This window comes from Pipra filicauda, unplaced genomic scaffold (assembly GCF_003945595.2).
Source record: "Pipra filicauda isolate LSUMZ 115617 unplaced genomic scaffold, ASM394559v2 scaffold212_size3012638_pilon, whole genome shotgun sequence".
Lineage (NCBI taxonomy): Eukaryota > Metazoa > Chordata > Aves > Passeriformes > Pipridae > Pipra > Pipra filicauda.
In genome coordinates, this window is record NW_024104324.1 from 680292 (window position 1) to 707139 (window position 26848).

At 38.1% G+C, this 26848-nt stretch overlaps 1 protein-coding gene across 12 annotated transcripts in view; it reads right to left on the bottom strand.

Annotated features, from left to right (window-relative positions):
• Positions 1-26848, bottom strand: part of TRAF3 (TNF receptor associated factor 3) — a 79128-nt gene that overhangs the window by 38936 nt on the left and 13344 nt on the right. For 2 of the 12 annotated variants that reach the window (XM_039381094.1, XM_039381090.1), the window contains one exon: positions 10147-10290. The exons of 9 other annotated variants lie outside the window; for them this stretch is intronic. The gene's annotated coding sequence lies outside the window, so the exon portion shown is untranslated. Of the gene's footprint in view, positions 1-10146; positions 10291-16422; positions 16566-26848 lie in introns of all 12 variants that reach the window. One more of the 12 variants, XM_039381091.1, reaches the window with a different exon arrangement.

Genomic DNA, 26848 nt, shown 5'->3' on the forward strand with positions numbered 1-26848 from the left:
TGAGTTTACTGGCAAAGATATTCCAGGATTTAGAAAGCACGGGGGTTCCCAAACAAAAGGCATTTTGCTCTTTCCTTGTTTAAGCAAGGATGTTGTTCTCACGGAGAGGGCAAACATCCTAGAAATCTGCACAAGTATTCTGTATTACCACCTATATTTACAATTTGCTCTTTGGGAATAAAACCAATTTGTGACATAGAAATACAATACAGTTTCCATAAAAATTCAAAATAAATTTGCATCTTAACAGAAAAAAAATTACCTCTCATATAATCTAAAACACCCAAAAAAATTTGATTGCAACAGGTACCATGGGATTTGGCACCTAGCAAGCTCTGCATGAAGACAGTTTCAGCATATCGACAACAATAAGCTTCTGCCAAAGTTTTAAAATTCAAAAAGGGCAAAAGGCTATTAGAAATAAATGTTTTCATTACAGTACCTTAGAAGAGGATAATGGATGATACAATTTAATTTGGTTATTACTGTAGGACAGCAAAGCTTTTTTGATCAAATTACAAACTGCACTGAAAACAGAAGTTCTTCAAACAGAACAGCACTGCATGCACAATATCTAAATTAAGCTTTGAAAGAGAAACCTGAAGTGGGACAGGGAGCTTAAGATCACAGCAGAAAAGTGACCAATGAGATGATTTAACCTTTCCTCTTCAAAAAATTTAGTATCTAAAAAGTGTAAAACAACACAAACTTCAGTACCTCGTCCTAACTAGGTCTTTTTTTTGGTAGCCTGGGGTGTGTTTTTTCAGTCCAGCTTTTAATGAGATAAGGGCTTGTGACTGTGCTTGTGTCTCCTCCCAACCTCTCAAAAACACTTGGGAACCAACTGGACAGAGAGGTTTCGTGAAAATGCACAGCTATGTGTGGAACAGAAAGAGAAACTTAACATAGTGTCCCATTGAGCAAGAGGCTATAAAAGTGCACCTCCTCTGTGAGGTCTGTCAGTCAGCCAGCCAGCACACAGTTAGATCCAAACCAGCCAAGAACACCTGCTCCCTCCTGTCCCAGCAAACTTCATGGTCTTAGTCTCCTCCTATATCATAATGGTTGGTTTGGGGTTTTTTTTGTGAGGAGGGGGGGGAGTAGGAGTAAAAAAAGAAAAAAAAAAAAGTTGTAGGAAACCAGATTTCAAGAGTTTCACTGCTCTTCACAGAATTTTCTTCTGTACTCTACAGGATATGCTCAGAGAGCCAGATAACCAGGTACCTGGACTGGTACCTGACTGAAGCTCTTCAGTCTCCCCAGCTCACTTGCTTTCCATCATCAAGAATTATTGCTTCAAGTTAGCACACAGAAATCTTTATCTTAAAATTAAATTATTAAAACAATCTGAACTTTTCCTTTGTCTTATATTTCAGCATTTTATAGCTTCTAATAAATTCCTAGCACATACTTACTGAAAAGAACGTCCATCTTTCTTTCGCTGTCTTTTAGACAAGTCTTCTGACTTGGTTCTGCTTCTGAGTGCAATTATAATATGCAACATACACTGTCATACCCTGATTACTTGTTAAAACAACAATGCAAGCTGAAAGCAGTATATTGGTAACAACATATTATCAATTTACTCAGTACACACATGTCATGGCAGGGAGGCTGCCACGGGAATCTCGACTCAAGACCTTCATGCTTGAGAGCTCTAAACTGTAGAGGGTCATTCTCACAACACCCACCACACCTCAGCCTGACCCTCTGGCAAAACCCCCACCCTTGACTTTTGACAAGGGCACTGAACAACTGATAAATATAATGCAAATGGCTCAAATCACTCCACAAAAATACTTAGGCCATGACAGAGGTAGCACTGGAGTGGCAGGTTTGAAAGCAGACAATCATCCATCAAATTTGTTTTGTGTGAGGTCAGAAGTCCTGGCACTTTCACTCCTCTTGTTTGTACAGGGGAACTACTGATTTATTTATTTTTATCTCCGTGCATTTTTCATGCTTGAAGTTCTATTCACTATTTCTGTAGAGCATAGATAGGACCAACTAACCAGAGGTTTAGGTATTTCCAGCATATGCTTTAAGAGAATATTGTGAGAGGGGGTAGGGAAGGACAGGGAAGGGTTGCTAGTCATCAACACTAATAAAACTTTACACAGTAAACAATATGAGACCACTCCTCACCTTCTTTCATATATATAAATTCAAATACTAAGTCTAATTCCTGTACAGAAACAAAAGCACCATTGATATTTAAAACTTATTTTTTCTTGTGTTAAAATAAATTGGGTATTTTGACTACTTTAAACTTTGCCCCATGATTTCCTAAGACCTTGAGATCATTCACATAATAGAACAGATGAAGATCAACAGGAAAAAAACCAGTGCTTGGATATAAGCAGATAGGACAAACATTTGAAAACACACAGAAGACACACACTTAGTGTTCTCCACACAAGAAGCTTCTGCCATTTGCAAGCTCTTCACAGCCACTTATCAGGGCAGTATCCCAGCTGCTGAGGTTGGAAGGTAGCTCGGGAGGTCATCTAGCCTAACCTCCTGTTCAGAGCAAGGCCAGCTTCAAAGTCAAATCAGGTTGTTCACAGCTGAGTTTTCAAACACTAACAGGGTAGGATACTGCAACCTCTCCAAGCACTTAACTCTGTGAGAAGTTTTATTGTAGCAATTATGGTGTGATATTCTCAGGCAGGAAAAAGGCCTGTTCTGATACATGAACTGCTATGTTCTCAAGCAACTAAACCAGATTTCAGCACAATCTCCAAGGGCTCTAAGACTGTAGAAGTTACTGAACTAAATACAAAACTGTTTTTGGCTTGGAAGGTACATGCTGTTCCTTCTTTTACTATCTGACCTAGAAAATCGGAAGTATAATCAGAAGATGCTATCTTGATATTCTGGCAAAGGAACAACCGTGCCTGTCACTTGAATCACAAACGTGTATTTCCCATGCTCTAGTTTGCAAGATGACTCAAGAGATGAAAAGGAATGGTAAGCTACATCTCATGTTGTTTTATTATCTTATCACTTTCCTTGACTCTATTTCTTTCAATAACAAGTCTACACGTTCATGTGAAGTGTCTTATAGGATTAAACAAAATAGCATGCCAGTACAAGGGGACTCAAGTCCAGCAAGTCTGCTGGACTACGTTTTCATGAAAACAGTTCTAACATATGCTCCCTCTTGCTCAGTGTGACAAATTTCTAAATTCTAAATAGAGGATAGATGGGGAAAGTAATTACATCAACATTAGGAGATGAGAATAAAAATATTTATAAATAATAACATAGTATTTATATAGTTCAGAGTGCCCAAGAGCCCAGGGACTGACACTTTTAGTAATTATCCAATATTATGTTGCATAGAATTAACATTTAGTCTAACACATACTGTACAGGATGGGAGAAAGAAAACTCCACAACTTTAAAAAGGATTAATTTTTATCTATAAAAAAGACAGCAGAAAAAGTCAGTGCAACTAAGGAAAGATGGTTTTTATGTGACACTGTGTTCAGCTATTACTTTTTTGAAAGTTAACAGCATTCCTTTGAATTATGACAAATTGGTTGGACAAACAAGTTTAAGATTCAGCCTGAGGCAGTATGAAAAACAAAGTGTTTGTATTTTGACTTATGCTTGCTATCTCAGTAATTACTTTGTAATCTCAGTGGGCTACCAAAATACAGTATAACATCATTTAAAGTGCAAGCAATCAAAAACATCTTTTAGAAATCAAAAGACCTCTTAAGCTTTGAAAGCCTGGGTCACAAGTAAGAGAAATGCTGTCCAAGCTCACTGCGAGTATTCTTCTGCATTCTGAATTCCAATTCAGGTTCTCTTTTCTCTCCTGTACCCACAGACAAGGCCATTGCATTTCACCTATGAAGTTAATCCCCAGCTGGGATCTGTATCTCTACACAAGGCTTTTAGTAGAAGTAGATAAAGAATATAAAAGATCAAAAGATGATTAGATGATCACAGAAAAAAGTGTACTTTAATCTCTTCCTTTGCTGTTCAGGGGATGTCCATGACTGAGATACATATGACAGTCCTATGTGGAGGAAGTGGATAAACACCATGAGTTGTTGGGTTTTTTTTTTTAACTTCTGGCTCTGTTTACAAAGGAAAAGTTCTATCTACCACAGAAGAAAAATATCTAGGTAAAATATTATTGGAAACAGCATGAAAATCATATTATTTGAAATTAAAGGTAGTTTCCTCTTACAAAATGGGTTTATATATGCTTTGAAGAGAAAAATAGGAAAGTAAAAATAGGAAAGAAACAGCTTCTATTCACATTCTGAATAGTCTGTTTTTATGGAAAGCTATTTCCATCTGTCCACATTTCCTCCACTTCTTGTTTTACAGCAAGCCTAATGCTTCCTTTGCTTTTATTGCATGGCATAGAGGTCCCTGGTTCACATGTTACAAGTGGCAGTGTTAAACCACAGACACCCAAAAGGTAAGTCACTCACTGTGTTTCCCACTTCTGACTGCTATGACTGGGCAGCAGTAAATTTGAACCAGTCATGACAAATCCTAACAAGAATCAACAAGGGTTAAGGCAGATGGCATGTTCAAATCATTCTGGCCCAAGCACACAGTCCTGGAAAAAGATGTGTCATCTTCTAGTGATCCAGTCTAGTCCCCTTTTCCTCCCAAGGTGTGCCTTCAAGAAAAATCAGCTGCATGATTATCAGAAACAATTCACTCAATAAATTATAGCAACTTCAGACCCCAAAGTCTCTTTATTTTTGAAACCACCAAGTAGGAATCAAGAAATCCTTGCTATCTTTTAAAGTTATTTTCAACCTGTTTGGTTTTTTGGTGGGTTTTTTTTTGTTTGTTTTTTTTGGTTTTTTGGGGGGGGTTGTTTGTTTGTTTTTGTTGTTGTTCTTGGGGTGTTTGTTTGTTTGTTTTGGGGGTTTTGTTTGGTTTTTTGTTTTGTTTGGGTTTTTTGTTTGGTTTTTTTTTTAAACCAAGACCTATTGATCAATGCTACTTTTTTCCACTTTGTTAATCAGAGATCTTCAGCTTCAAATCTAACAAAATTTCAGAAGTCTATCAGAATAGCAACATATATTCTTCAAATCAGAAGTCTATCTACTCTGCTGTCTGCCAAATGCATGAAGAATACTTTCTGCATTGCCAGTTCCCAACAGAGTGCATCTGTGCTGTCTCTTAATGAATCCAGCCTTGAAATCTCAGCAGAAGTACTACCTGTCTTAAAATTTTTTACCTCATCTTCTAAAATTATTAGATGAAAGTATGTGAAGGCAAAGGTGTCAGAGAGGAGCAAATAAAAAGAAAAAAAAAAAAACAAAGCACTTCAAGAGGCTTATTAAGAATAATTACAGCTAAACTACCTTCTCAAGAATCCCCACAAAATATTACTTAATTAATTTTAAAATGCAGCTCATCTTTAACAAAAATAATCCTCCCAGGAAATTCTGAACACAGAGGAGTTCAGAGGAAGCTGGTAAATGAAACAGAATGCAACTTCAAATATGGCTCCGAACTTTTTGAATTCAACACTGAAACCAAGAACTGTGGAACTAAAAATGACCATACCAGAAAACTGAGAGCACAGCATCTCACTTCCACATGAAATTCTTTCAACTCTAACCAAAGTAAGATTTCTAATCCTACATCCAAAGCTCAAAAAAAAAAAAAAAAAAAATCTATCTATCCTGTCTTCTATGGAAATTAACTCACCCACATAAAACATTTCCTGCTCTTCCATTTTATCCCATTGACTACAGCATACTATGAACACAGGTATGAAAGATATACTTTTTCACACTGCCCTAAATATTAATCAAACTCTAGAAATCAACAACAGCAAGTGACATTGTCAGAATATTTTATTTAACACTGAACTGCCTGGAAGACACTCATTCATGCACAACCTCTCACTAATCTTAAGTGAAATTTGTAAATGGAATCTGGAAGAAGGAAAACAAAACCACAGAAAAAAAAATTTAAAAGAATCCCCAAACCTCTAGACCACTTGTGCTAGTATTTCTAGTTATACTAAAGTGCATTTCAATTTCTACATCTCTAGTAAAAATGTGTTACTGAAGTTGAGTTTTCAGGAAGAAAAAAAACAAGGTTGAGAAAGTCATAGACCCTTTATCCAGATTTGTCATAGCATTCATAACCAGAACTTCATGTTCACTGCTATCTAAAGCATTTCTCACCTTTATTGAGGTGTTAATTTTTCAAAATGGAAGATTTAGATTCCAAAAACATGTTTCCCAGCAATGTACTACTTCCTCTTGTAGTAAACACAGACTTTGGGAATGTGCTACTGAAAGCCAAGGCTATGTTAGACACAAGTGCCTTCTGGTGTATGACAGTATTCATTTTTCCAGCTGTAAGGTCTCATTAAAAGCTTATTTTACCTGGAATCTCCTTGCAATTTCCTAGTTTCTGTCCCAGTTTCTCTTAGTTTCTCTCTTCTTTGTGATTACTTTCCCAGATAACAAACTACTTTATTATTTTTTTGCCAACCTTAAATCTTGTATTTGATGCCTGCAGGTTTATATCAACTGCTGATCTGGAAGTTTCAGATCAATTGATACCGTTGACATCTTGAGAACAAACCATCTCTACAGCACTGGTTCAGACTGGATACTACTAAGGTTTAAAAAAACAAAACAGGTCCCTTTGAAGGTTTCCGTTGCACTGGCTTAAGAGAATTAACAAAAATCTATGACAATGTTATCCTTTACAATATACCTAATGTGAAGATTTTAAGAGCAACTTGTGCATTTTTCTCACTGAATTTCACATCACCACCCAAAAACCAGTGCTTATCACTGTTACACAGCCAAAAGAAGTTTAACAGAAGCGGTAGCAACCTTTCCAAGAAACTTCTGGTAGAACTGTACAGTATTGCTGCTGCTTCAGAGACATGGTAAAACTGGTGCTTTCCACACCATCCACAAGGCTTAGAGAGATTTGTGTCTTCAGATTTGGAATATGAAGTTGACACTTCTAGCTGAAGATTCTTTTTGCATGCTTAATGCCTGAGGGCTTCTCTAGTTAATATTAATGAAATCATGTTCACCTCTACCAAATAAATACTGAATACAGCAATTTTGTTCAATGTATTAATGGCAATCTAACATTTAAACATGCATTTTTATTTTTGAAAATTCAAACCTGAAAGCCTCCAGGTGTTACACTAGACACTAAATGAGAATACTCAGAGATTCCTTGGAGAATTTACACTCATAAAGACTATCTGCCTGCATTATAAAGATTCACATAGGCACAGTCTAGATATACAGAATGCAAAGAATAATTTCCAACTGGAGCAAATGCCAGATTTAAAAGTATGCAGAGGACGCTCACTGTTAGAGCAAGGGGCTTAAGTTCTAAGATTAGAGCTTATAGGATGTTGCACTGCTAATGACATTTCAGAGGAGATAGTGCTGATTCCCCACTTTTTGTAAATAACTTATATCTAGGCAATGAAGCTTCCAATATTACAGCAGCAGTTTGGATTTCTTTTCCCCCCAAATTCTACTGAACAGCCACACGATTTTAAGACTTCACCACTTCATTTCCCCTTAAACTGTAAAATAAGCAAAGCATTGCTTACCTTTTATAGCATCTCTGGCCTGAAGTGTTCTACATCAGTAGGAAGTATTATTTTTAGACTCTTCTAGTGAGATTTGTCACCACTCTAAATCCTCCTCGAAGTCTGGATAAGAAGAAATCACCTGCCCACCCTTCTTAGTTTCGTAAGATATTTTTTTCATGATGTTTTCCAACTAAACTGAACCCTCTAATGCTTTATGATCTTATGAAGCAATTTCAGGATCCTAAAACACTAGGCATAATATTATAGACAAACAGCCAGAGAGGTCAAGACACCTATATCTCTCTCTATAAGGAGAACTACCACCTTAACATTGTAAATGCTTCTCTGAAGAATCCTTTCTTCTGCCTGTTTCACGCTGTTTTGGAAATTCTTCTACTGCTGCCTTTAGAAAATCCCTAAAAAGTGTCAAATTTAATCCAATTCAGAACATATAAATGCCCTTTCTACATAAAGTCCCAAAATACATCTAAAATGCTGCAACGTGGATCCATGAAGCCAGGCACAAACCAGTTCCTGGGTTTCTTTTCCATCATTATACAGCAGCTACAACACATTAGTGGATAGGCAAGAGGAAGAAAAAGGGAAAAAAACGTAGCTCCAAAGCATCTGTTAAGGCTGATTCCCATTTCCTCTATACAGCTGCTGGCCTTACAAGCAATTATTTTGAGGCCAACAGCAGAAAATTCTTACTGTTATCACAGATCAGTGAGTTCTGCAGGTTAATCATACAGTGTCAAAACTTGGGTTTTGGTTGGTTTTGTTCTTTTTTAACAATTTTCCACTATTCAGGACAGTTATTCAGGGGGAAAAAATGATTAAATAAGGTATATGTAAACTCACACTGCATTTTTTCTTCATATAGTTTCAGTAATTTATTCTCCTGGGTATTGACTGCACCAGAGTTATACTTATGTGCTGACAGCTGTGCTGGCAATGGCTGTGGTTGGTAAAAGTGAAGGCTATTCCATTTTGGAACAAGGATATGTTACCAATCCCAACAGCTTCTGTGCCTCACTGAAGTAAGGGATTTCATTAGCGTGCTTACAGAAGATAGAGGGCCAACAACAGATGTAATTAAGGCAAATCCACAGTATATTAAGTTCAGCTGAAAGAGGACAAGAAAATTTTAAATCTTTATTGATATGTCATCATCCAGTTTTTTAAAACAATTTCCAGATATAAGCCGGATATAATAAACACGTAAGTGTTCACCTCTTAATACAACTTTGGTACTCATATGCTACCCTTTATATTGCCCCTTTTTTTCTCTCATCTGCTGAGTTTTGATCAATAGTTTCAATCAAGCCCTCCACTACCACATTCAAGTTTCACCTTGATGCACAACACAAAAATTAACAACACAGATTTTCAGAATATATACTCCTGGTATCTATCTTTTATCATGGGAGCAGTGAAATGCTGAGTGGATTGCACACAAAAATTCAGACCAAAGTCATCAAAATAAATGCTCATCCTCATAAAGGGTTGTATTACATTTTTGATGTAAAGAGGAAATATTATGTGTATGACCAGACGATGAATTAAAAACAAAGCAAAATGGAGATTTTCAGTAAACTTTGAGATGGCAGGTAAGCAGAAAAATATTTTGCTTGAGTCCTAAGAACCTACTTCAAAATGCAGTAAAAAGACCGCTCAGGTAAAATGTTCTTTTCTATCCAAATGTTCATGCTTTAGGAGGAAAAAATAAATTAACAAAAAATAATCACAAACTCCTTAATAAATGTAGCAGCTATTTGTCTCCTAACAATTAACTAGCAAGCTCATGAAATCTTGACTGAGTACAGCCCAGTTCAGTCATGTACCCAAACAGAAGACAAAAGAAACCTATGAGAGAAAGTATATCAAACTGTAATTCCAAATAAATCTTCTTCAAAGATTATCCAATATTATCAGAATTTTCATGCTTGACAAATCTGAGATTTTTCCCAGCCACCAAAAAACCTTACATTAAAAACAAAAGCAAGAATTTTACTGTATCACAGCCACACAAAGCAGTGGCAGTGCCACCAAAGAACATGCCATGTATGTGAACGTGGTTTCAAGCAACCCACAAGTTACTGGCATTAGAAGATTAAAGGTGAGTGTCCAAACTAGCAGATCCCATAAAACATATGTATTTTCTTAGAATGTACTCTTTAGAAAAGGTTCACCTTAAGAACAGGTTACAAGACCATTTTCCATTCAAATATGTCATCGCTATCACAGTTGCTGCCAGAATGGCATAAAGGTTGAAAACCTTGACAGTTCTTGCCCAACCTTTGTTCTTACTGCTTTTTCTAACCTCCTCACTAACTATCTGCTAACAGGTAACCTCTGTATCAGTCTGAAAATTATATGCTCCTTCTCACATAATTCTCCTTCACAGACAACTGAAGAGACTATAACATTAAAAGGGGAATTGTTAGTTTAAAAAAAGCTCTTGACTTCCAAAGTTTGTGCAACAGCTTTTTTGATCAAAATCTGAATACTTCTTTTCTTCCCACACTAATACTCCTCCCTTCCCCCAAATTTGGAAGACTCTCTTGATTGCTTACATTTCCTTTGTTTTATTTGAATCTCATTTGATCCGCAGCTTGAGGAGAAAGAAGAATAGGCTTTCTCAGTTCTCTGTTAGGGTTCTCTTTACTCATGCCAATAAGGGGAGCTTTGCTACAGTCTGCCTGGTTTCTTTCTTTGCCCTGAAGAAAGAAAAAGTTTGAGTTACATTACCTTCATTCAAAAACCCTACAACAGGCTTCTCAGCATTTGTTAAGTTGGCTCTAATGAAACTGAAGAAATATCAAACTAATTCTTAATGATAAATTTAAAAAATAACCTAAGATAAATAACACAGAATATTATATGTAACTTATCAACATGAGTTTTAAACCACTGTTTTCTTCTCTTCCACTATTGTTCATAAAGGACTTAAAAGACCCTGCATTTTAAAGAAGGACGTGAACAAAGTAAAAAATCACAGCTCTTTCCTGCTTTCACCCACACACAAACTTTTCCACCCAGATACAATGCGTATCATTAGACTGTATAAAATCTTCAAAGCAGTGCCATTTTCTTGGAAACAGTCTGATAAATTCCATTTGAAAACATCAACACAATTCTGGGAAAATAATTAATTGTTCTGCAGAGTGTTTCTTAAAAAAATCCACCCTATGACAATATTCCAAGAGATCATTAGAAGGAAGCAACTTGGTTTGGGAAAGCTTGTTTGATCCTGGAACTTTCACAAGCACAGAGAAAAAGAAGAAAATATTCTGAAAGTGTAATACAAATCTTCATCAGTCTGTATCGATGTGCATTCCTAAATGTGACAGTAAAATACAACAAATGCAACAAATACCACAACAATGCCCACGCCACCGAAATCCCCACAGTCTCTCTCATATTTACATATCAAGGCCAACATTTTGTAACCACACAGCAATAACCTCACCTGGCCATTTACAATTTACAACCACATTTTACAAGAATTTCAGTTTCTCAACTCTTGCCAAAGAAGTTTGCATCCACCTACCACAGAGTCCCACAGTGTCTGTGAACTCTGACAGATGTGAGCAGCTACTCCGTGGTGCCAGGGCAGAGGTGATGCTCCCAGGTGACCCTAAGCAGACCAGCACCAAGGGCCCAGCTCGGCAGCATGCTCCCAGCTGTCATCCTGCACAGAATGCTGTGAAGATGGGTCAGCCTCAGCAGTTACACAGAGCTGGTTACGGAAGGTCAGACAGCCACAGAAAGGCTTACCTGCCACTCAACCCGCTGGGCTTTCATTCCTGTTGCCACAGCTAAAGCATGGGAACTTTGTAACATGAGACCAAGATAAGATTTATCTAGTCAGGAGAAACGCCACAAACTTCCACATCTGTAAATGAGTGATTTTTTGTGGCTCTGATTTTTTTTTTTTTTATCTTAGTCACATGCTACAGTTCACCTTTGGTCCGCAGGAGGTAGAAAGGAAAGGCTACTGCTACTGAAAGTAGCAGCCATGCTATTTTCCATAATTACATTAAGTAACATGCTAACGACTGGTTACACATTCTGGCAAAAGAAACCGCTGGCCAAGGAGAGCCCAACCTGGCTCATTCTAGAAACACAGTAGCTGGGAAAAATAGCCCAGCAGTGAGATTTATCGAAAACTACAGGAATAAGCACTTACTCATACAAAAAGGAGATCTGCAACTGTACAACACTTTCCTTTCCCAACACACCAACAACCCCTTCCAAATCACACAGAATTCAGGTGCCTCCAAAGTTTCATTCTTCCTGAACAAGTGCACTCCACAGCTGAACAGCAGCATTATGACAGTGCTATACCCTTAAAATTCTGGCATTTAAAAAATCCAAAGATATTGATAAGCCAAAGAAAGGATCAGCTTTTTAGCTCTTAAGATTAACATAAAAAGAGGAACATTCCCAGAACATTGTTCTTGAAAATAATTTCTTATTATATCGTATAACCAGAATGAAAACCGACTTAAAAAAAAAAAAAAATCTTTTAATACATATGAAGTACAAATAACTGTTTCTTAACTTTAATATACTGGATAATTCAGGGAATTTATTACAAAGAATTTCAATGAGTTACAAGCAATAAAAAAGGTAATCAAAATTTTTACTTTCCAACAAACACGGTTATTGTTGCATGCTACAACATGCAAAAATTACTTCCATTATACTTTATATGTTAGGCAACAAAAAGCACCTTACCTTATTCTCCACTCTCTGAGCACAGAGGATTAAAAACAAAAGTATTAGGTAGAAACTGCAGGTGTTTTGTATCCAGAATAAAAAAACAAACCACTGCATCAATGAGCTTAGTGGTTGTCCAGCATGCCATGCACACTCTAGGGACATTTAATGAAATCTTATCCACATCCTTTTTTGCAAGCATTCAGATTTCCAAACTGGAAACCCAAAGGCAGCCTTTCATTACCTTCTCCAAAAATGCAGATCTCAGCAACACCACACTGTAAGAGGAGCCACTATAGCTTGATTTTCCCTCCTAGTAATTCCCTTCTTGCCAACCACTGCACTGCAGTCTTTCTGAGGGCTGTGTAAAGTGCAAACGGGGAGGGCTGAAAGAGCCTAGGAAAGAAACACAGCTACAGGAAAGTTCATTCAAATCATCTCGTGTCTTTCTAGTTGTGGGCTGAAAGGAAGAAACTGCAGAGTTTGGTGGGATCTCTTTGCATTCTCTCTGCTGTTCCTCCTCTCATGTTCCTCCTCTCTTCCTGGCTATTTTTTACTTCATTTTTCATAGGATAATTTAGGGATAATAGGTAAAACTAAAAGGAATTGGTGGAAGATAATAAATAATTTTGTTTCTTGTAAGTTACATTAAAGCTACCTTTTATTCTCATAACCTTTCAAGGAATTTTTTAAAAAGTCTTTTAAGGTTTAGGGTGTCTGGGGATTTTCTAGGTTCAGGGAGCAGGGGTGATGTTGGTGGATTCTTTTTTGCTTTTGCTGCCTAAATCAAGGAGTTTAGTCAATTAACTACTTAGCACTTGGATGCTTTCCCTATACAATTAAAACTGCCGTGATTACATGGCAGCAGCATTTGTGAGACAAGTGCCCAGCAGGGGCATTTGTAATTATTTCCCAAGTGTTCCACAACAGTAGCTAAAGAATACATCCAAATATTAAAGAAGCTTTCACAGAAGGGCAGCGGTTGGAAGGGACATCTGGAGGCCATCCAGTCCAACCCCCACTGCTCAAGCAGGGTCAGACAGAGGCAGCTGCCCAGCACAGTGACCCACTGGGTTTCGAGCACTTGTACAGAGAGTGACTCTACTATCACTCTGGGCAGCCTGTTGCAGTGTTTGAGCATCCCCAGTCAAAAGTTTCTCTTGTATTCAGACAGATTTTATTTTTTTTATTAATGCCCATTGCCTCTCTGGACACTAAGAGTCTAATTTATAATTTGAGTTAGCTTTTTTTTTTATCCCTCCCATCCTGCCCCCCAACTTCTTCATTCTCCACAGCTGCGTTTAAGAGCAAAGGGAGCAACAATGAGCCCTCAGTGTCAATCAGCCAGTTGTTGGCTCATTTGAAATAATAGGCTCATCACTGCTTTCCACCCCTCCTTCCCTCTGCATCCTGCAGAGCCAGGCTCAAGGCCAGATCTTTTAGCTCATCGCAGCCCAGCTGCCTACCATTAGCAATCTATTATTCCTGGAGATCCAGGTCCTCCTTTGGGGAGGATCCTGCCCAGTCTTCTCTAGTTTGGCCTCACAGGAACAATAGGCAGGACTGAAAACACGCTGACAACGACATGGAAAGCTCGGAAACCTCCAGCAGCTCTTCAGCACCTCCCCACCTTCTGCTGCAGCCCCCAGGAGAGGGGCAGCAGGCAGCAATCAGAGCATGGTATATGGGGATAAGCAGAAAGGAAATGAGAGAATTTAGAGGTAGATGCCTCCTTTGGGGGTTTGACCCAAAGCATTGCAAAGGCTGGCTGGTTTTAGTGCCGTGGTCTCACAAGGTTTACGTTTCCTTTAAAAGGCCAACATAATGGGCAACATAGGTGCAGACTCAAAGACACAATGAACATAACTACTACCCACTCCCCCACCAACAGATGGGAGGAAGATTAATTTCTCACTGCTGTGCACAAGTCCTTTGCTTATTCTTCACAGGGGCTCCCGAGTTCCCATGCACTCAAACAGCAGTTTTACAGTTTTTCTTCTAACATGGCTTAGCTAACACTGAAATTCCTGTAATGGACAATATATACTCAGTTTAGGCTCCCAAACCAAGTTTTAATTAGTTTTATTTTAAACCTGTCTCTATTGAAAATAATTTATCACTAAAGGTCATATACAGCTTCCAATATCCTCCCTGCTTTGCAGACCACATCACGTACCACATTTTAAAAATATGATCACGAATTTGAAAAAGGGAAAAGACCTGTTGGCTTTGAAACAGAAAAAAAAAAAAAAAATCAGAAAAGCTATCAGACTTTCTGCATGACTTAGAGCACTTCTGTATATTTCTGTTCTCCCTCGGCAAGGAACAGATCTGCTTTCTCTGATCTTACCTGGACACCTACCAAGTTCTCATCTCTTCACATACTTGTACATGTATCACCTTGTACAATAGGACTCCAGTCTTAAGCTGGGAACTGCCAAAAGTGAAAAAATAACTAGAAATAAGGAACACACAAGTATAATTATGTAAATTAAACTCTTGGTAAAGTTGGGAAGAAGGAGGACCAAAAATATCCCTTTCCCCTAAAAACCAAACTTAAATGATAAAAATAAGATCTTTAATTATTTTGTGGTTTCTGCAGTTAGTCTAAGACTAGCATCTTACGACTTTTTAACGTATCTTGCTTCAGGACGGTGAGAATGATTTGAAGACAGCCTAGTTGCTTTCTGGCTGGCATTCACACACCAGGAACTGGTGTGCACACCGCTTTTCTTAGGAAAAAAACACCAAACACCTAGCAGTAAGTTAGAAGACACAGCCAAGGAAAAAAATCTTGAACCATTTGTGAAGCAGATTTGATATCTTTGTGCATGGTCCAGAGCGGGAAGGTGAGAAAGAAAGAGAAAAGGCCAAGAGAGTATCCAGTCATTCCAGCAGGCTATTTCCTCTTCCTGCACTCTTCAGATGCTACATCTAAATCACAACCTAGAAAGGACTTGTCATACCGTTATGTGAACCTACAAAAAGAACTTATTGTGACAAGAACATGAACTTCTGTATATAAACAGCATCACTAATTCACACAATTTATTACTGACAAGAAGTTCTTAGTCACAGTGCTTAACACATTGTCTAGTATTAGCGTAGTAAAAAGCTTGTTTTTGTCCATTTCCACACAAAATTTTTAAAGAGTCTCTCTACCTTCCAGCTTTATAAAGCTGCACCTGTTCTGAGGAACAGGCCACAGAGTAGACCCAGAGAATCACCTGCTGCTACTCTCCAAAGACACAACCTCCATCACTCACCTGAAGGATTGATGAATTTCCTATGTTCATGTCAAGAAGTTGAAAGGAGCACGTTTCACTTCTTTTATCCATTCCTAATTTAAAGCTTAAACTGAAGGCAAACAGGACTAACTTTTTTTTGTAGAGGTATCATTTCCTTTCAAACTCCAGTAAAAGCAGAGTGGAACAAGGAAGGAAAGCACAACCCCAAGCATATTTACTGTACTGTTTAGAAGATTCGAGATGTTTTCTCCTCTTGCAACTAAGGTATAATGTAGTTTTCCAAATTAGGCTTGGCTGACTGAGGAAGCTGGCTACCACCTATGAGTTCAAATCATATTTTTAGTCTATTTGAAATCAAACACCTGAAGGAAAGATTATTTTTTTTGTGAAATGGAACTAATAATTTGCTTACCTTCCTTGCAAATACAACTTATGAAATAAACAAAATATTCATAAAAATCAAGCCTCCATATACTATCATGCAACTTAAGTCCATCAGGTAGAGAATGAAGAAGAACTTGCTAAATAGTCCGTTCTGATTGTGTGGAGGACACAGAATAAGAAAGAACAAGGCTAAAAGAGGGTTTACTTACTGAAATGAGAATGAAACTTGTTTTGACTTTTGAGGTATCGCCCCCACTCATAAGTAAAATAAGTCCAGGCACTGAAGATGATTTGTAAAATTAATGCCATCAACTTAAAAGATGTCAAAACACAAAGGAGAACAAGGTACTTTACAGTTTCATGCAATTATACAAATACTATCAAAAGAAAAAAAAAAGAAAAAACCAACAAAAAACCCCAACTCACACAACTGTCATGAGGTTTCTGAATGTACATATTACAAATATATACAGCAGAAGAATTGTTCCTACCTACCTGTTTACATGAAAAAAAGTCACAACACAAACCCCAGTGACACACAAGACTGCAGTCTGTGCTTCCAATAGATTAATATATTGTTTCCCACTGCTGAGAGCTGGTCTTGATTCAGTTAAAGCCTAAGCACTCAGGCTTTCCTGCTGGGAAACAAACAAGTCAAGTCGGTTTCAAGCATCTCCTATTAATATACAAAAACAATTCTCAAAAGCCTGAAGGCAGAAAAGGGAAATAGTAGGTTAAGGTTGCACCAAACCATAACAAACTATAGCAAATCAAAAAGCTGCACTGAGACTTACTAGTTCACTAGAAAATTGCAGAAGTCTATTTACCTCATGGAGGAAGTCACCACTACCACCACTTAGGGAGTCAAGCTAATCTACAAGAATGTTTTACATAATGGGAAAATTTTTATTGGCCAGAGGTTCACAGCGTTCTTAAATTTCCAGAAACTGCAGATGTAAAGATACTTCTGTCAACCTAAACCAAAACCAAGAAAAGAAACTATCTGAGATGCACGCTCCATTTCACAACGTGGGTCTAAATTTACTGGCTACTGTACTTCAACCTATTCAGCAAAGGAAAGATTTACATTCCAATATTAAAGAATGGAAATGTGAACACCGAAAGCAGAGGGGGTTTTTAGACTACCATCAAGTGGTTTTAAAATATATTAGCCAACATAAAATTTTGGCCAGCACATCGCTGCCATTTCTGAACTGTGACACTAAGAACTGAAGTAGTCTAAACAACCAGTTTTATTCTTGTAGAAAATTAGGACTAGTGAAACAGTCGGAACAGATTTACAAGAAAGCACGATGCCATCTTATGTCTTCCATTTTCACCTTACTTTTAAAAGCTAATGAGAGAGCCAAGAATCCCTACAGTCAGTCAGTAATTAACTGAAAGGTGTTCTTTGCTTCTTCTAGCAATGAAAATAAGCTGCAATACAACTACAGTATAAAATCCACTTCACTCAAACAAAGTCAAGTAGCTTCAATGAAGGAATCTTTGCTCAGTTTTCAGAGGGGTGATAACAGCTTAAGGGTTATATTTAAAAATCAAAGAGTATATTCAAAACATCTCACAGGTCATATTATTCCTCTTTTTCTGCTAAAAATGATCAATTTAAAAATGCAGATTATGTTTTAGTTGCTGCTTTTAAAATACTTTTAATGCTACTTAAGAGTAAGTATTTTCATTATACAACTTTTTGAAAGTTGGAAGTTGAATAAATATTTTGAATTAATGTCATGGATCATAAATGCACAATTATTAGAATTAGAGTTTTAAGAGACTTTAAATTACATAGCTGATCATAAACTAAAGCCCACTAAGTAAAGTCTCAAAAACACAGAGACCACATTTGTTTTAGTACTGGAGAAGTATAATTCTGTTACCATGACAGTGCAATACAACTTTCCTAGCAGGCCACAAAGTATCTGGGGGGCACATATCATTAGAAGCTCAAATGCAGAAAGTTAAGTTCATCTTTTGCCAACCCTTGGTGCTGGGGCTTCACAATGTAATATATGAACAACCGTTTCTGTGGCCCTTACTTTTTTATCCTACTTTTGGGGATGTAAATCCTTCATAAAGCATTCTGTCCTACTGAAACATTCTCATCTCCCCACAGTACATCAAGACATCCCACCTCACTTCTCTTCTCATAGACAATTTATTTTTTCTATGTGTTTGCCAGAAAAAGTCATGTTGATGGCAACAGAAGAATGAATGTGAATGGTCTTCAGACTCAAATAACTCAAATGCTTCTTTTTAAACTGAAACCTAGTTATGGGAGCTGCCTCCACTGCACAACAGAACCAACCTGTAATTATGGAGAAAGAAGAAGTACACACAGAAAATAAAAAGCATGTTTCTTTTTGTTATCTGCCGATGCACTCATTCTTGTGAAGGCCTAAATTCTCCCCCTGGAGCACACAGACCAACACAAGCAATATGGCTGCACTGCTCAAGTAAAAAGTTGTCATCAACAAAGCAACCTCTTGAGTCCTCAGGATAGTTCCCAAGGTGTCCATCAGTTCACAGGGAAAGCAAACAGTAGCACAGTTCTAAGTTCCCTGGGATAGCTAAACACTTCCCCTCACCTGCAACTAGACTCTTCTGGTCAATCCTGACAGTGCTGTACTTACATGGACTTCACCATCTTTATCCACACATGGAGTATCAGCTCTCACCCTCCATGAACTGGCAGGCTGCACTCCCTGTATGCCTTATCAAAAAAAACACAGTCAGAAGAATACTGGCTTTGCGGTCTGCCTTAGGTTTTCCACCTAAGGCAATTGCTAGACTTCAAATCTCCAGAGGAAGCACAGCTCTTCCTAGAGTGTCAGGCATGTAGAAATCATGCTGGAGCAAGCTTAATCTGCTACTTTGCAAGATAGCCCTACAGAGCTCAGAACCCTTGAAGCTACTGTTGTAAGCTAAGGTCACACCATAAGACCCACTGACTTGATTCAGAGAGGAACATAACGGCAAAGAGGCCTCAGCAGGTCTTGCCTAACACTATCTCCATGTGCTTCAGGGAGGAATCTCAGTACAGTAATCCAAAACACAAAACTTACAATGTAAATTAAAAACAAAAAACAATCAAAACAAGAAATAAAATACTAATGAAAAACCTAGACCAGAGGCAAAGGATGGATCAGAAAAATAAATCCTTGCAGCAGCAGCAACAAACAGCTGTGTTCCAGTCTATAGTCCAGCCCTTGGTGAATGAGAAAAAGGAGAGGATGAAAGCAGGCAGAACACCACTACACAACTGAAAGACTCCTATTTCTGTAAAGGAGACTTGTGTCCTTCTACAGTGCTCTGCCTGCAGGCATAAGAAGATAAAGCCCCCTGTATCACATATTGGTTTCCCAAACTTTATACCTTCAGTCTAACTATCCACGAGTCAGAGCACGGACTGGAGACAACCCTGAAGCCTTCCGTGTTTAGACAACCACCAGAAACAATTACATTCGGGTTAATTGCAGGCAGTTGGTTACTGATTTAAAATGTGTAACATCCCAACATCTATTTCCCCTATGCATTTCTCTCTCATTCCATACTGGTAGTGGATCAGTTTTATCAGTAAAGACAATGCTGAGAAGTCATCAGCATAATATCAATTCTCATCCTCCTGCTTTTACGAAGTTAGTTAGTTTGGAGTGTCTAACTAGTTCTACCACAGTCAGAGCAAAGCTGAAATACTGTCAAAGAGGACCTGATGTCCATTCTAAGTACCTGCAGAAACAATGACCCCAGTCTCATTCCAGTTAGTGGAAACAGGTTAATACTCTACACAAGCTTAGGACAATGGGAGCTGAACTCTTCTGTACTAATTTTCAGCCATTATACGTTGGCCTCTTTATTCCTGCAGTGAACATCTGGACATGTAGGGTTGTGGTAGGGAAACAGTATCTCAGAAGTCACTTGTATGCAAATATTAAAGCTTTCTTAAAAACGTTTCTAAAAAAGTAGAGACCAGACGAAGAGAGAGAGAGAGACAACTTCAGTTTACGGAGTGTATCATACAGATTCAGGGAGCCCTAACGGGAAATAAGGCCAGATAGAAATGTTATTAAAACACTCAATAAAAGTTCTTCTTTCTATTTTACTTATTGTCTGTAATACTTGGCAATAGGCTCTGATGCTTGAACCCTGGTGAGTAATTGCAGCATTAAGATATTGGTACATCTTTATTTGGCCTCCCCATCTCTCCCTTGGAATTTACTATGCTTGTGGTAGTAACAAAAAAAAAAAAAAAAAAAAAAAAATCCAAAATCGTGACTCCTTGGTTTTTACAGTTCACAACATCATACCATATAAAACTTGTGTTCAGTGGTGACTTAAACTCTACCCAAGGTACAAAGCAAGTTCCAGCACTCTGCAGCTCTGAGTCTACTCTAAGAGTGAGGGAGACACACTTTCACTTCACTGCTGGTAACAGCATTGAGACTGACACATCACATCTAGTCTTAATATCAGGTTCAAGCATTTCATTTAATAACTCAAGACAGGCATCCATATTTATTATCAAGAGCTTTCCTGTATGTCAATCAGTTCTTACACAGAAGTGCATGTCCCATAAATCTTTCACCAAAGATACCTCTGCAAATAAAATCCATCACTTACGCCAAATCTCATGTTTGATCATTTGTTTATTTACTACTTTTTTTTAAAAACAGAAATATATTTCACCACCCCAATCACTTTTGGATGTGAGTATCACAGTACTGCTCTTATCACTCCCTAGGCCTCCCCTCATTACCTTCTTCACCTGAAAATAAACAGACACAAGCTTAATACACTACAATACGTTGTCACTTCTTCCCTGACTGTCCTTACTACGCCCTCACTGATCAACATGCCTTTGGGACATGCTATTGATGCCATTTTGGCTGTAGAAACAACAGTTATTCCTCCATCTGGAATCTAAGCACAGCAAAATGCAACAACAAATTCTGTTAATTGCCAAGTTTAGCCTGTAAACACAGAGGTAATCTCCTAATGAGTTGCAAGTCAAGGTAGGAGGGAAGAAGGGAAGCTAGGTTTTGTTAGTATTTAAAGATCCATTAATGGAGTGTAGAATATTATCACCCTTCTGTCTATACACCATCCTAATGCAATGTTAGAATCAAGGCTTTCTATTCAAGGTGACCAAGCACAAGTTTCTTTCTGCCTGATTCATTCCCACCTTTGGCTTTGGCCTCACTCAAGAAGCCGATCACGTAACCGAGGAATGACAAGTTCACATTTGATATGAAGTCGTATGGCTGGATGACATCACAGCCACTATCTTTTAATTGCCCCTTTGAGGGTTATTATTAGCAAGCTGTAAGTTATTATTAGAAACTGATAAAACACTAATGGCCAAATTCTCTCACACAACAGCTTGTCCATTTCTCCAGTTATCACGTAACTGATAAGTTTCTCCATTTGAGCTATTCCAAAAGACCAAGGAGAATCATCCTATTACTTCAATCTGCTATATTTTGAGGAACTAACAGCATCTGACAATCATACATTTTAACCCTGGCCAAGGTTAGAAAGTCAAAGATTTTTTTGCAAACCTCTCAATTTCTTTCTTTGAAAATAGAAAGTTACATGTGACATCCACTGACTGTCCCACACCACTTCAAAAGCTGTTAAACTCAGGTCAAGTCTGTTAAGCTAGGCTTCCCACTGCTGGATCTGAAATTATTTAAGCTTTCTAACTCCAAGAAATGGATTCTTGCTAAGCTACATCATCTTCAAAAGAAAAAAAAATTAGTCTCAGTCTCTTCAGAAAAAAAATGCAACTCTTGCATTTCTTGCTCAGTGCTATTTAATGCTACTAAACTTTTTTTGCTAGCTGGTCACAAGTACTTTGATTCTGTAAATCACATAAAAATATTTCTACACAGTGTAGAGAACCCAGTGTGACTGACTATTGTTCTTGGCCAACACTATTTCTAAAAAATTAGGGTTTGGGATTTTTTTTGATACTTTTTTTGATACACGGTGGTGTGGGAGAATTCAAAGACCTCAGCAACCTCATCCTTCTATCTTTGAAGGAATCCTAACAACAAAGAGTACTTAAATTCACTTGCTAATGCACTTCTTTTTAATTTAATATGTATCTCAACTCTAACTATTGCAGGGAGAGTCAGGTGTCTAATTGCAGGGGTTTAGTACAACTTCAGATGCCCTAAAATATCCCAGTCATGTGTAGAACTGGCAGACAAAGAGTTTGGCCATATGGAAGATCACACACTTTTCAAGCATCAACTTCAGACCAGCAGGGATGACCGTCACTATTTAAGATGGTACTCAGTGCCTCTGTGTGCAGGCACCATCTTTCTTCCCTTAAGTTTTTCTAAAATCATTAATTAGCCAGGGCTCAGGCAGAGAAATACCACCATTATTTGTTTAAGTGAAAACATGGCTCTTTAAAAAGAAACGCTAGTGGCTGGGGTCAAAAAGCATATAGGAACTCAAATAAAAGATTCATAAGGGTGTTTCTGCTGTAATGGTCAGTCTAATTGATTTCTGGATTTTTAAATCAAGTATTTCTTGTCACTGAATTTCTTCAATGCTACAGTATCCCCAACTACATGGCAGCAGGGCATGAACCTATCAGAGTCAACACTTAAACAGATGAGAGCTACAACAGAGGCAGCTCCTAAAATCTAATCACCCACACAAAAAGCACAAGATTGATTTCTTCCATACCTCCTTCACATGAAAACAGCCTGTCTTTTTAGTATCTTACCTATTCATTTCAAACTGAAAAGACACCAACATTTTAGCAAGTATCTTGCTTTGCAAATACTTTGCAAAGTATTTTACTTTGGAAAGTATTTTAATAAAGACAAGTCCTTAAAAAAAAACAACCACAGACATGGAAATAGTTCTAGGCAGAAGCCTGCTTCCATTAGGCACATAAATATTTCAATCCCAGCAGCACCACCTAATGGAGAGCTCACCAATATTTCCCCTTCTTTAACATGACAAACATTTTAGTTTGGAGGTGTTAACAACTGATACTTTAGCACATGGCCTATTTAATACTCTATAAAATCTGATTAGTTACAAGAGAAGCCAAACCATTTCTCCACAAACAGTTACAGTCCTTTCCCCCCCACACACACATTACCTTCCTATACGAATTTATTAAGTACAACAAGACATTTGTTTAACCAGGAGATAAGATTTTAAGAAGACTTTATTTAAAAAAACCCCCAACACTTAAGCAGCAGTGCCAGCTTAAAAATACAGCTACTTTAGACATGTCTCAACTTGCCCTAAAAAAGCAAAACAGAGATGTCAGTACCTCTAAAGTGAACAGAACATTGACAAACCTCCACATTAACTGTAGCAACAGAAGTCATTACCTACATCTGCTTAAGATGAAGTTAAGCATCCCCAGATATCTACAGGTTGCAATTCTGCTACAAAATATAATATGAGGCACAGGGAGAAATTTATTGTAGGCATTAATAAAGTGTGATAACTCGTCCACTTCCACCATTTATCTCCTGTAAGGAGACATGATAGAACTTATGTATAAACTGGATCCATAAGAAGTTGGGTTTTTTCCCCTCACTGCCTTTTGTTCTCCTTGTTTGTTACATAAATCACAACATTGTAAGCAAGGGTTCAACTACTTTGAACTTTTCCAATTAATTCAGCATATGGACACTTGTTCTAGAATAACTGCCGTTTCATGGATATCTCAGACGACTTTCAAAGTCTATCTGCCCCAGCTCATCTCAGAATGGTCAACTAAAACATGGAGAGTTTTTGCACAAACAGGGCAATTCCAAGCCTCTTCCTCATTAATTTTGTCTCCTCAGAAAAAATACACAGAATGCAAAGGGTAGATATTTATTTGCTTGTCCTAAATCTTTCTTTAAAAACAAATAAAAGCCCACACAAAGCTAAACCAAAACAAACAACACACACCCCCCCTCAAAAAAAAACAATAACAAAACCACACAAACTACCAACAGAGTAAATCCCCCAAAATTCCCTCAAAAATCTTACTGGACAAAATACTGAAAGTTGCATGCCTAAATAATCTTTTCAAAACGAAAGTGAAGTTCTCAGGAATTTGCAAAAAGGAAAGAAGAACAGGGGAAATTTATGGTCCCAGTTAGCAAAAAATAGCTGATGAGATTCAATACATAAATAACAATAAACTTATTTTATCTTCCTAGAGATTGCAAGAGCATTCTTCTGTCCATGCCCAAGAAAGAGTATCAAAATATCTTGCTATAACACAGCTACAAAAACCACCCACCAAGCACTATGAGCAAAACAACAGCAGTATCTACTAACTGAACTACGGTACAGGATCCATTGGCATTCCCATCACATATTGACACCACTGGTGAGTAGTGAGACATATTTGCTAATATGAAATATAGCATGCTCAGGTTCTGTAGATAGAAACATGATTCAACTCCTGACAGAAAACAGAGAGGATACTGCTGACTTCAAGTGATACTGCATGTTATTAGCTTCAAACACAGTTAGCACAAACCCTTTATTCCCCCTCCCCCAAAACGCTGCATTTTAGAAGGCAATGAAAATACTACTGCATCAAAGGGTTCCAAAACTGCTAGAGATGCACACATGCAACTCAGAGGTCTTCATTTATTTAGGTATCCAACTTCCTTCTACTCAAACTGACAGCCAAATGGTAGCATTTTGAGAACATTGTCATTTTACAACCATAGGCACTTTATCTTTGGTGCGTATTGAATGTAAAACTGGTATCCTAATCAAGTTCAACCACAACAGTCATAACAACAGAAACATTCCCAGGCAAAAGCACAATGCTACTCTCTTAAGGATGTTGCACTGAAGAGAAAGGAGCACAGTACAAAGGATGGAATGAGAGCAAGCGTAGATATAAAGACATATGTAGTTCAGATAATAGCAGGGTACACTGTAATGCATCCTTGGTGACCTGGAAGAGAAGACCCTGGTAATTCATGTGGAGTGGGAGATGGGTAGGGAAGGAATCAAAGAAGCAGGTAGCTACAGAGAGGTCAAAGAAAAGTAGATTTGCAGATAAAAACTATTACCCAGAAGTGCGAAAGTAAGTACAATCATGGAAACGGGTATTTCAAGAGGGGAAAAAAGTGATATAAATGGAAGTAAAAGGGCAAATGCAGTTACTTTGCCCAAGTGCAAGGATGAAACCACCTTAGAATGAAAGTCATCCCTTAACAGCCCTAAAATTCCAAGAGATCTGACTGAAAGCAGGTCAAAATAAGCCACTTCTAAGAATCAGAAGAACCAGCTTGAGAAATTAAGAGCATTTATACTGTTCGGCCAAACAACTTGGAAGAGAAGCACAGCATGGACAAAAGCATTCCATTAGTAACTGAAGAGCATAAAATGCAGAAAGAGGAGTCACTTGGGATGGTTTAAAGGAGATTAAATCAAGAACAAGTTAAATGAAAATTATAAAGTTATACTTCCTAGGAAAAAAATCAAGACTTACATCTGCGAGTCATTAATTTACAAGGCACATCACCCAAACCAACCTAATCTCAGAAGGTTCCTCTCTGTGGAAAGACAGAGAGGGCACAGTCAAACTGGTACATTACGCAAGATCTTCATTATAAAAACGTCTAATAATTGTTCTAATTATCTCCCTCTCTCATGTACATGGATGAGCTTACAAAACTAAATCCATTCAGATGCCAAAATCTGGTTTACGAGCTGGGCTTTGCTGTTACAAAGTTATCTTAGGCACAATTATCATGTAAGCTGGTTCCACAGAACAAGAAAAAAAGTATTACTTCTCTAAAACATCCAAAGGAGAAAGCCAAGAACTACAAGCACCAGAACAGCAACCACTGACAAATTCTGTCATGTACACTCAGCTTCCTATAGCACTGCATGTTTGTTGTGGGTATCAGTGGAAGAGTGAAACAAGCGCTGCTTCCTGTCCCACGATGCTGGGATGGCACAGCATTGCAGAGGAGGCAGGATTGGATGCCTCTACACAGCCACTTGTAATTCACTCCATTTATCAACAGATTAGACTTGTACTGCCCTGCTGGGTCTCAGCACCTCATCATTTTTATGTCCTCAGATCATAGGAAAGTACCACTATTCCCACGTTATTACAGACCAGGAAAATTGTCTGTATATGGAGCAAGAAGCCAGACACAAATAAGCCACTAGCTGCAAAGTTATTTTCAGAACTCCCGGTCACTAACCTGAGTGACACCAAAGTACCTTTTTTTTTTCCCAGAACATCTTCCATGCTTAAGAAAACACCTTCACAAGGCTGATCACCTCAGGAAGCACCTCAACATCGAGTTCGAAAGCACCAGAAAACAATAAACAAAACAGTGGATGAAGCATCAGCAGATTCCTAGTCTTTACTCATCCTGGTAATCCTAAAAAAAGTCCTAATCACTTGACTGAGACATCACGTTTCCTCTTGCTCCATTTCTTGGGCACACCGAGTTTTGATTTTTCCTGGCATGGCAAAAAGTTTCAAGAGAAGGAAGTGACACTAATCTCAACTGGCCTGTGGCTTGATGATGAGAATACTGCTCAGGGAAGTAGGAGACTTGGACTGGAATCCCCCTTCTGCTCCTGGGACTCAGACACGCTGTCACATCTCTCAGCGCCGCAACATCGAAGACCCTTATTGGTTTTGCCCTAACTGAATGACTTGTAGTACACACATCTACAGGAATGGGAAAAAACCAAAACCCAAACTCCAGGTCTCCTAGATTTTACACTGGTATCTGCAGTGGACCATCTCCTCTTTATAAATGTCCAAGCTTGCAGGAACAAAGTGGCAACCAGGAAGGCACTTCTTATCTTACAGTAGCATCAGCAACATGCTTTTCAAGACAGACCAAATCCAAATAACTCTTTTTGCTAGACACCCAAGAAAGCTGTAAAG